Genomic DNA, 10221 nt, shown 5'->3' with positions numbered 1-10221 from the left:
CAAAGGTCTAGCTAGTTCATCATCTTGTTTCCCTATCGGCCAGCCAATTGCCCCAGAACACCAATAACAAGGTCCAAAGCCTTTGCCAGCTGTCCCCTTCCCAGGAACTAGTATTCAGAACAGCATCCATACTTTTAAAGCCATCTAAGCAAGTGACCATCAAGGCATTTTGTGGCACTGAATCCCATTCCATTAGAAATATTTCCTTCAGTTGGAATTCTATTAGGTGCTCTCAAATTCTAATATTCTGGGGGAGGGAAAGGAAAGTTTTCTCCTGCAACTTTCTCCACACCAAGCCTCATTTTACAAACCTCTTTCACTGTCTCATGTCACTATGACCAGATAAAGGGTTAGTCATATTGCAAACACTTCTCAATAGAAAAAAACGGATTAATTACAACAGTGTAGAGTTACATCCTCTTTGTAGACTTGATTTGATACTGTTGCATACTTCAGCATTATATTATGGCACAGATGCACGGAGGATGGATTATGTTTCATTAATTTGTCATCAGGCACATTAATTACACTACTTAATTGTTCAACTAGGCTACAAAGAGAGCAAACTTCTTATCAGCAAATCCTGTTAATTTCAATTATCCACATGCTTATGGGGATTTGTTTATTTATTTGGCTGCTGTTTATAAGGCTTATCACTTCACAATATAACAAAGGCTAATAGCCTGTAGGAAAATTTAATAAGAAAGTCAAATAAAATGTTAAATAGGAAGAGCAATAGAAATACTACATTTAAATTACTAATGCAACCTCCCCGTTCCTCTTTCAGTTGTCTGCTCTGTTCATGCTCAGATGAATTAAAACCTTGAGGATACCAAAACCCTGGGACCATAAAGGTCAAGGATAACTCAGAAGTCACCACACATAGCATATGAAACATGTACACAATACCCACATATAGTCACAGAAACAGGATTGTCGCTGCATTTCAGAAACCCCAGAATTGAGCACATACTTTGAGATCTAGCTGAGCCAAGCCCCATTTAGAGGGGAACCACCTAGTTCTATGGTGGGACACTGAGGTTCAGATTGCTCTGGGATAGTGTGGTCATGCTTTCTAGCGGTAAGGGGATATTTATCATACATCAGTTGCAGATGCATTGTAGAGTATAGAGCTGTATGCATATATAGATATGAGATGGGACGGAAGGCAGCATGGTACATAGCCCAATCTGAAGCTGAAGCAAGGTTGGTACTTGGGTTGCAGACCATCAGGGAAGGCTCTCCAGAGGAAGGCTATGGCAAACCACTTCTTCTCAGTTGCCTTAAAAGCCCCCTGCTGGAGTCGCCATAAATTGGTTGCAAGTTGACAGAATTTACCTATGTATATATGGATATTAGGTCAACACACACAGGGAGAGAGTGGAATTGAGCAAACTGGACCCACTTAACCACTCATGACCAGGCATGCTGGTCCCACCTCCACCAATGCAAGATTGCCTCATGTGGTCACAGTACCCTGTGTATGTACTATCTGTATTTGGGTAGGATCTCTCCTATGATCAGGAACACTGCTTTTGAATATTCTCAATGACAAGGACATATGTACATACTATTGATAGTGGTGTGAATGTACAGAGGAAGAGGTGGGTTTAGCATACATAGTCATGGGTGGGATTTAGGCCCTCACTTGGCTCTCATGCTCCCTCCAAGGAAGTGATCTTCCAATAATTCTTGCTACTTCTTCCTAAGCACACCTGACTTAAAAAATATTAGCATTGTTTCACCTACTCAAAAAGTATTTGAAATAAACAATTGAGTGCCCATTTTCTCCTTTTTTTATAAGCTGTTCCCTCTGATTGTTTCTCAGACTACAACACCGACTCCCCAAGTGTTCCTCCTACATGTTCTTAAATGGAATTGGGTTGGGGGATATGTATGCTGGAGCTTCTGATCTCACTGTCCTCCTTTTGGCACTGTGATGTAAATTGGGCTGGTTCTTGCATACAAACTTCAGGCAATTATCTCAAAAATGTATTATGCATTCACAAAGGATGTACATTGTACATGCTCAAGCCACAAGTATGCCCTGATGTGCACATAGGAGGGGAAAGAATTCATGATCATGAGGTTGGCTCAGTCCACTTTAGTGGAGATAACATACATATAATCCTTGTATATATAAAGTTGCCCCACCTTCTGAAGGGAGGGGTAGTTTTAGAGTCTTGAAGAATTGTGTGTATATTGAGCCTGTTCTAACCAAACGTCACTGGATGAGGGTCACTTGTGCATATATGTATATATATTGCACAAGTTGTTTTCCCACTTATATTGTTTTATAGGAAGTAAAAACTAAATTTCAGACTTCATAGCAAGAAGATTTATGGAGTGATTGCTTCAGTATACTGTTGTACAATGCCTAACTTCAATGGGGGGTGTTTACTGACTCCATTTTAGCTGTCATCATGTCTGTCTGAAGAACGTTTTAAAAATGGAAGGAATAAGTATTTCTTTCAGTGAGTGGGAATGTTTGAATTCAAGGCAATGCCTACCCTAGAACAGGTACATACCTATAAATATCTAGGTGTAACTTTACAAGAGTCTGGTTCGAAGAATGCCCACTTAGCCCATGTCTCACTGAATGCTCAGATGAGTGCGGGGGCTATTCAAAGATTTTATTGGTCTAAGGGGGGTAGGAATGTGGCGGCCGCTATTAAGCTTTTTAATATGAAATCCTTGGCTCAATTATTATATGGAGCCCCACTCTGTATAATGGCAAATAAGATGTTACTTGAAAAAACTCAATCTAAATTTTTAAGAAATATCCTCCAAGTATCTACTGGAGTGTCAAATGCTGCCATTCGACTGGAGGTTGGAATGGTTACGGTCGAGGCTAGAGTTTGGATCGCTGCCATTTTTTACTGGCTTAAGCTGATTTACTTCCCTGGGCGACTTGTTTCACTCACCCTGGCAGATACCTTTGTCTCCCCTTGGAGTAAGATGATTGAGCAAAAACTGAGCTACTATGGCCTGTCGAAACAACTTTACAAAACAAATGACTATGCTCAGGCAAGAGAAATTGTTAAACTCCGTATATTGGATGTCGAAAGACAGCACGATATGAATAGGCTAAGGAGCCCTCTTTATGATATAAGTGGGTTGAATAGGGTGATCATGATGCCATATATTAAGTTATTGGATAACCAGGAATATAGGAGGATTTTTACCTTGTTAAGATATAACATGCTACCCACAGCTGTTCTAGAAGGAAGATATAGAGGCGTGCCATATGGAAGTTGTCTATGTGAGTGCGGTGATAGCTCTGTAGAGACTTTAGAACATTTTTTTTTTGAGTGTAGAATATATAGGCAGATTAGAGAATCCCTGATTGTGCTTATAATTGCATGTTACCCTCATGAAAATAGAAGGTCTCTTCTTTCAATCCTGTTATCGGATAAGCAGCAGGAGATTACCTGTAAAGTTGCCAAATTTGGTTGGCTGGTTCTTAAAATTAAGAAAAGGCGGAGTGGCGTATAAAGGTGCCTTATGTAAATTCGTATTTTAATAAGATGTTTATTGGTAGTATGTAAGCTATTTTACTTATGGATTAATTGTGTTCTTATTTATATTCTGGTCTATGACTGTTTTAAATAAACTTGACTAGAAATGAAGTGTGTATCTGAGGAAATCAGTTAAGATAAGGCATAAAGACTTTGATCTTTTCAAACAAGTGTGAATACAAGTTATTGCCCTATATTCCAACCTTGGTAAATTTTAATTTGCATCTTGTCAGTCATCCTGTGTTTTCAGTGGCACATATTTCAAGTTGTTGGAGTTTCTGACAAAATGGAGGAAAACCCAGTGATTAATAGGAAATAATGAGATTTCCTGGTCAGTTACTAACATACACAGACTGACAGGGACATCTCGTCATTTGATGCATCAAATATTCACCACTTGCTGACTTCTGCAGTTGTATTTCTGAGAGACTCAATAGAACCAACAAGTGACAAATTTCAGCTTTTATCGTAAACTTTGAACATCCTGCTTGAAAGAAGATTATACATAATGGGTTAGGGGGCAACAAGGGTTCAGGGCTTATTCACAACAGGGCTTATTCACAACAATGTTAAGAATTTTGAGGCATGAAGTATAGCTCAGCTTGTGAAAGAAAATTGTTCGGAGTTGTTTGCCATGCATGTGCAGGGCTGGTTCAAGGTGTTTTGTCACCCCAAAGAAAGATGTAGCTATTGTCTCCTACCATACCAGTCCATGGTGTGATGCCCATCTCCTCCTGTACCTCTGTGGTGCACTGATGTCCTCATCATTCTGCCACCTCAACCAGTCACCTGGATGGCTTGGCCAAAGAACCAGCTCTGTGAATATGTTCATATCATATATGTGCTGTGTTTCAACCTGTTATTACTGAATTAACCTTTGGAGATTAACACGTGGCCCATCTCAAAAAATGCACGGTGAAACAAAAATTAAGAGTGTTGATGCCTCCTTTATGAGGCACCAAAATGCACTGGAGCCTGAGTTAAACCATCTCCAATCAAATGACAAGGGTTGTATGAACCACCTCCTGGTTTCTTTGTGAATTCTGTAACAGTATTAGAAATGAAGCTACTGAATATTAGACCATTTCGGTAGGCATGCCCAGCAAGTTTAAGGATATCAGGTAGAAAAAATATTTCAGCTAACTTCTGTCAGTTTTACAGCTGAGCTGTGGAAATTTTCATGTCACTTTCGTCTCCTCAACTGTCTTTATCAGAAAACTGATGCAAAAACTCTGATTCAGACCTATTGGGAATACTGCCATTTCTCACTTTAGTATAATTGAGCCAATTTTTAAAATATTTTTGGCCTTGTTCCAATATATCATTTTGTCTCAGGCTTCATGGACAGGATTTAAGCATCGCTCAGATCTATGCAACATTCAAGGTGATGAGGTGAAACCAAAATGCAAAAGTTGAGAAATATTCTAATATTTATAAAACTGACTAGATTCAATAATGTTTGTCTCTCTTATACCAGTATGTACCAAAAGTGCAAAACAGAAGCAAAGAGCTTGGCAATAAATATTTTCACTACCTGGAAGTTGAAGGCATCACTCCATTAGGGAATCCCCATGGCCATATATGTTTACTCAGAAGCTAAATCACTCTGTGCATATCATCTCTCTTCAAACATAAAAACAGCAAAACTTAAAAAACTTTATAAATGTCCACAAACGCTGAAATATAGACAATGGCTTTCTGATGAGCCTTCCGTGGATTTCTTTCATAGATAGTAAGATGACAGGCTTGTCTGTCTGCAAAAAACTCCATTAACGTAAGACATACACCATTATGCCCAAACATAACACCAATACAAACAAGTAACATACAACATGTGCTCTCTCCAAATTTCTGGTTTATTTTTTCTGGATCCCAATGTTCACCTTCCCCAACCTCCTGAGATATGAAAAGCTGATGTTGTAGGTCATTGGACCCTCATGGATAAAAACTTACAGCTGTTTGCAAAAAGATAGTTTGCAGAAAGATAGTTTCTCTTGTACTTAAGAAATCTCCCTGTAGTACTGTTGATGCAACAGAGAAACTGTCATGTTGCATTTATTGGAATTAATATCAAAGTTGCATATAGAACAAGAGTCAAATCTTAAAGGCTCCTAGTAAGTTAGGCATAACAGTTCTATAAAAATATTTTTGTGGTTGCCTAGCAACCTCCAAAAGGCCACTGATACTTCAGAGGGCATTCGTTTCTTAAAGGTACAGGTGTTGCTTCTATGGTTTGGGGGGAGTTAAAATTCCCCCAATATTTGTTTGTTTTAGATTTCAGATTTTTCTGAAAACCTTTTTTCACTTTTGAAGAAAAATCCCTGTATCTGTTCCAAGTTTCATTTTGCAAATCTATTGATAATCTTCTCTATGGCATGGTTTGGAATTAGATATATGATGGTTCCTATCTCCATAATAGGCACCACCATTTGCTCAATTGTTCTGGTCTGATGACAGCTACAGCTTGGCTCAGCTACAGCTTTGGCCACTGCTCAATTGCCAGCAATCAACCAGATTTCTTTAGCATTAATCATTAATGTACAATTTTTAGTGTTCAGTGCTTTGTAATCATTATCTCGTTTGATCATTATCTCATTCTTCCCAACAATTAACTCTTCATTGGGTGGTTATTATTCTCCATTTACAAATGGGGAGCCAATATTGGCACTCCAAACCTATTCATCATTGTAACGCTAGCTTTGACCTACTTGCTGGACAGCATCTCATTTCCATCCAGAGCAGGATTGCATGTACCTTTTCTTTCCAGGCTTCTAGGACCAAAATCCATATTGGATTCTGGGGCCATAGCCAGTTGTATTTCCAGAAGGTTATCTTACTGGAGAGTGTCAGCATGGCGTAGTGGTTTTAAGAGCTGCTGGACTCTAATCTGGAGAATCAGGTTCGATTTCCCACTCCTCCACATGAAGCCTGCCGAGTGACCTTGGGCCAGTCACTGTTCTCTCAGAACACTCTCAGCCCACGTGGAGGCAGGCAATGGCAAACCACCTCCAAATGTATCTTGCCTTGAAAACCCTACAGGGTCTCCATAAGTCAGCTGTAACTTGATGGCACTTTACACACATCCCACTGGAAGAAATAGATGAAGGATAACTCATTCATCCTTTTGAACACAAAATCTTTGCCTATGTCTTTATGGTGTGTTTTGTGTGTGTGTGTGTGTGTATCTATACATATGCCCTGACCTGGATGGCCCAGGCTAGCCTGATCTCGTCAGATCTCAGAAGCTAAGCAGGGTCAGCCCTGGTTAGTATTTGGATGGGAGACCACCAAGGAGTACCAGGGTTTCTGTGCAGAGGAAGGCACTGGCAAACCACCTCTGTTAGTCTCTTGCCGTGAAAACCCCCCAAAGGGGTCGCCATAAGTCGGCTGCGACATGACGGCACTTTACACACACACATCTATACACAGAGTGCTTTATGTCAAAAAAAAATTGGTTCTGATGCTTACCAACTTCTACTGATTCAGAACTTGGGAGAGCCCCTTCAAAAAGGTGCCAATACTCTGAATTGGAGAGCACCACTATTAAAGAAACCCTGTATATCCACCTGCTTGTTTTGTGTGTGTGCAACATGGTTTATAGTTGAAAATTTCAAAAGGAAGATCACCATGTAAAATTTCTAAAATGCACTAGGTACCACAACATGAGAAAATCAACATAAGCCTTACAGGCAGGTTTAATATCCCAAAATGATATGCAAGAGAAGATGAGGGAAAGGAAGCATGGAAAGGGGAAGGTGAGGGTTAGCAGATACCAGGATGAAAGGCACAAATACACAAACACAAAGTAGAGGTAGAGAAAATAAAAGGTTAAACAAAATGGGAAAGCCAAAAAAAAGTCATGAATCCCAAAACAGTTTTTAATGGAAGAAAGAGAAGCAGGTAGCTAAATGTCAAGAGGAGAGAATCTGAAATAAAGAAAACAAAACTTTCATAACAAAAATTATAATATGTTAAGTAAAAGAATATGATATGAAAAGACTGAAATAATGTCAGGAATATTGGTTCTTGTAGGTTATCCGGGCTGTGTGACTGTGATCTTGGTATTTTCTTTCCTGACGTTTCGCTAGCAGCTGTAGAAGGCATCTTCAGTAGGGCTGTTGAAAAAAAATTCGGTAAAATTCTGATTCGGCAAAATTTGGCCCGTTTTTATTCGGGAAATGCCGAAGTCCGACCTCCCCCTCTTCGGGTCCGTGCAATTTGGCATGAGATCCGGAGTTCCGTGAAAAATTAGGCCGAATAAAGCCATTAAAAACACAATCGCGCCTTTCCTCGGCTCCGGGGGGTTTTTTTTGGGGGGGTAGAGGTCCCAAACTTTCAGCGTAGCTTGAGGGGACCCTTCTTGCAGGAACCCCCAAGTTTTGTTAAGATTGGGTCAGGGGGGCTGAGATATGGGCACCAAAAGGGGTCCCCCCCTCCTTAATGTGCATCTCTGACAATGGGGATTTGCAATTAGCAGAGCCCCAACAAACAGCTGAGCTGGGGGAGCAAGGGCGGGGCAGGTGCAAAGAAGTTTGCAAATCATGCAAAGCAACACGTTTGCAACCATGCAAACCATGCAAAGCAACACGTTTGCAACCATGCAAACCATGCAAAGCAACATGTTTGCAACCATGCAAAGCAACACATGACGCCTGGGAGTTTGCAAACCATGGAAAGGCACAGAGGCACGCTAGCTAAGCATAAGGAGCAGGAGGGGGTGGAATTTCCCCTTTTGCATCGGACTCGGGACCAGGCAAATGCATTCTTTAAGTCACAATTTGAAAACCAGTTTTGAGCAAGCATCAAAATAGACCTAACTGATCTTATGAATGAGGGAAAACCTGAGGACACACAACTGAAGCCCCCCTCAAACCAGGGAGAGAGAGACTGGAGGGGGCACACACACCCCAGGCAGAACAGGCGAAAGCCCCCTTTGGCTTCCACCCACCCACCCACAGAAACTGCTCCCTCCCCCCACACACACAGACTCTGCTTTCCCACACACACACACACACACACACAGGAGAAAAATTATAGAGAAAAGCCCCAAAATGGGTCTTACTGTGGACGTCTTCTGTTCCATCTTCTTCGCACCTGCCCGCCCTTGCTCCCCGCAGCTCAGCTGTTTGTCGGGGCTGGGAGCTTTGGGCGTGGGAGGCAAGCTCTGCTAATTGCAAACCCCCATTGTCAGAGATGCACATTAAGGGTGGGGGACCCCCTCCCGGCCCCATATTTCGCCCCCCCCCCCGATCCAATCTTTACAAAACTTGGGGGTTCTTGCAAGAAGGGTCCTCTGAAGTTATGGTGAAAGTTTGGGGGCTCTACCCCCAAAAATGTGTTCCCTGCAGCCACGGAATGGCTCGAATGTGCACACGCACCCCCCCAAGGGGGATCTCTCTCACACACAAACAGATACTCTCTCTTTCTCTCCCTGGGCTGCGCAGCAGCTGGGCTCATGCACTCAATCGCGACTGATTGGCCAGAAGAAGACCCAGCTTGGCCACTGATTGGCCGCGGGAGAATGCTGCTTACTAACTGACGGTTATGCTGCTGCGCCGAACCCTGAATTTGCTGAATTTATTCACCGAACACCCCAAACTCGCTGAATTCGGCTCCCCGTTTTCCCACCTTTTTTGTGTTTGGTTCCATCCGAACTAAAAACCGCCGAATCGGGAAATTCAGCTGTTTTTTGGTTCAGGACAAACCGAATCGACAGCCCTAATCTTCAGAGGAGTAACACTGAAGGACAGTGTCAGGAAATGTCAGGAAAGAAAATACCAAGACTGCGGTCACACAGCCCGGATAACCTACAAGAACCAGTGAACTCTGACCGTGAAAGCCTTCAACAATGTAAGGAATAAACTAAGATTTGTAATCAACTGTAACATGACAATGGCCACAGTTATGACTGTTATCTCCTACATGCAGGCAGATGATTCCTGAGGGGTGCTCTAATAGAGATATCTTAGCATGCTGTCCAATACAAACTTTTAAGCAGCCTCATATTAGAGACTTCTTTGTCAGCATGTTTGATAAACCACAGTGTGTGTGGAGCTGCTGTAAAAACAGGGGATTGGGTCCCCCATTTCCCTCTTGTGCTGATCAAGCCCCTTGAACAAGCAAAAACTCTGCTGGTGGGAGAGTGAGGAAGGATAGTCATGGTGTCATTTAGATCTTCCTTCTCACAACAGCCCTATCAAAGTTGAAGGTCTCATGAAATTACTGGGGCAAGTGGGGAGGTGAGGAAAGGTTAATCCTCATGAGGACTTGTGGTTCATAGGATTTAGTCCATGCTACAGCAACCTTGCTGAAGCCCAGCAGGTCAAGATCTGGCCCGTGCCTGGATGGCAAACTTCCTGGAAACCCTGAGTACCATTCTGAATAATGTGATGAAAGAAAAGTGTGGCAGGCATAATAAATGCTTTACAATATTGAAATTGAATTGTCAGTACTATTTTGCTGACATGGCACAAAGGGAGAACTAATGACAGTCTGACCACTTGCTGTTGTTTTACTAGGTAGCCCCAGCACACATCAGACATTTCAGGGAAGATTTAAATGTGTAAACCACAGAAAAGAAAGATGTTTTGAGTAATGGTTGAGTGGGAACATTTCCTAATGGTGGTCTGTTAAACTGTGAAATCACCTCCCCAAAGAATTGGTTAAAACCCCATTACTTGAGTAATTTGAAACCAAAGTGGAC

Source organism: Euleptes europaea, chromosome 5 (assembly GCF_029931775.1).
Source record: "Euleptes europaea isolate rEulEur1 chromosome 5, rEulEur1.hap1, whole genome shotgun sequence".
NCBI lineage: Eukaryota > Metazoa > Chordata > Lepidosauria > Squamata > Sphaerodactylidae > Euleptes > Euleptes europaea.
Note: the sequence above shows the minus strand (reverse complement) of the source record.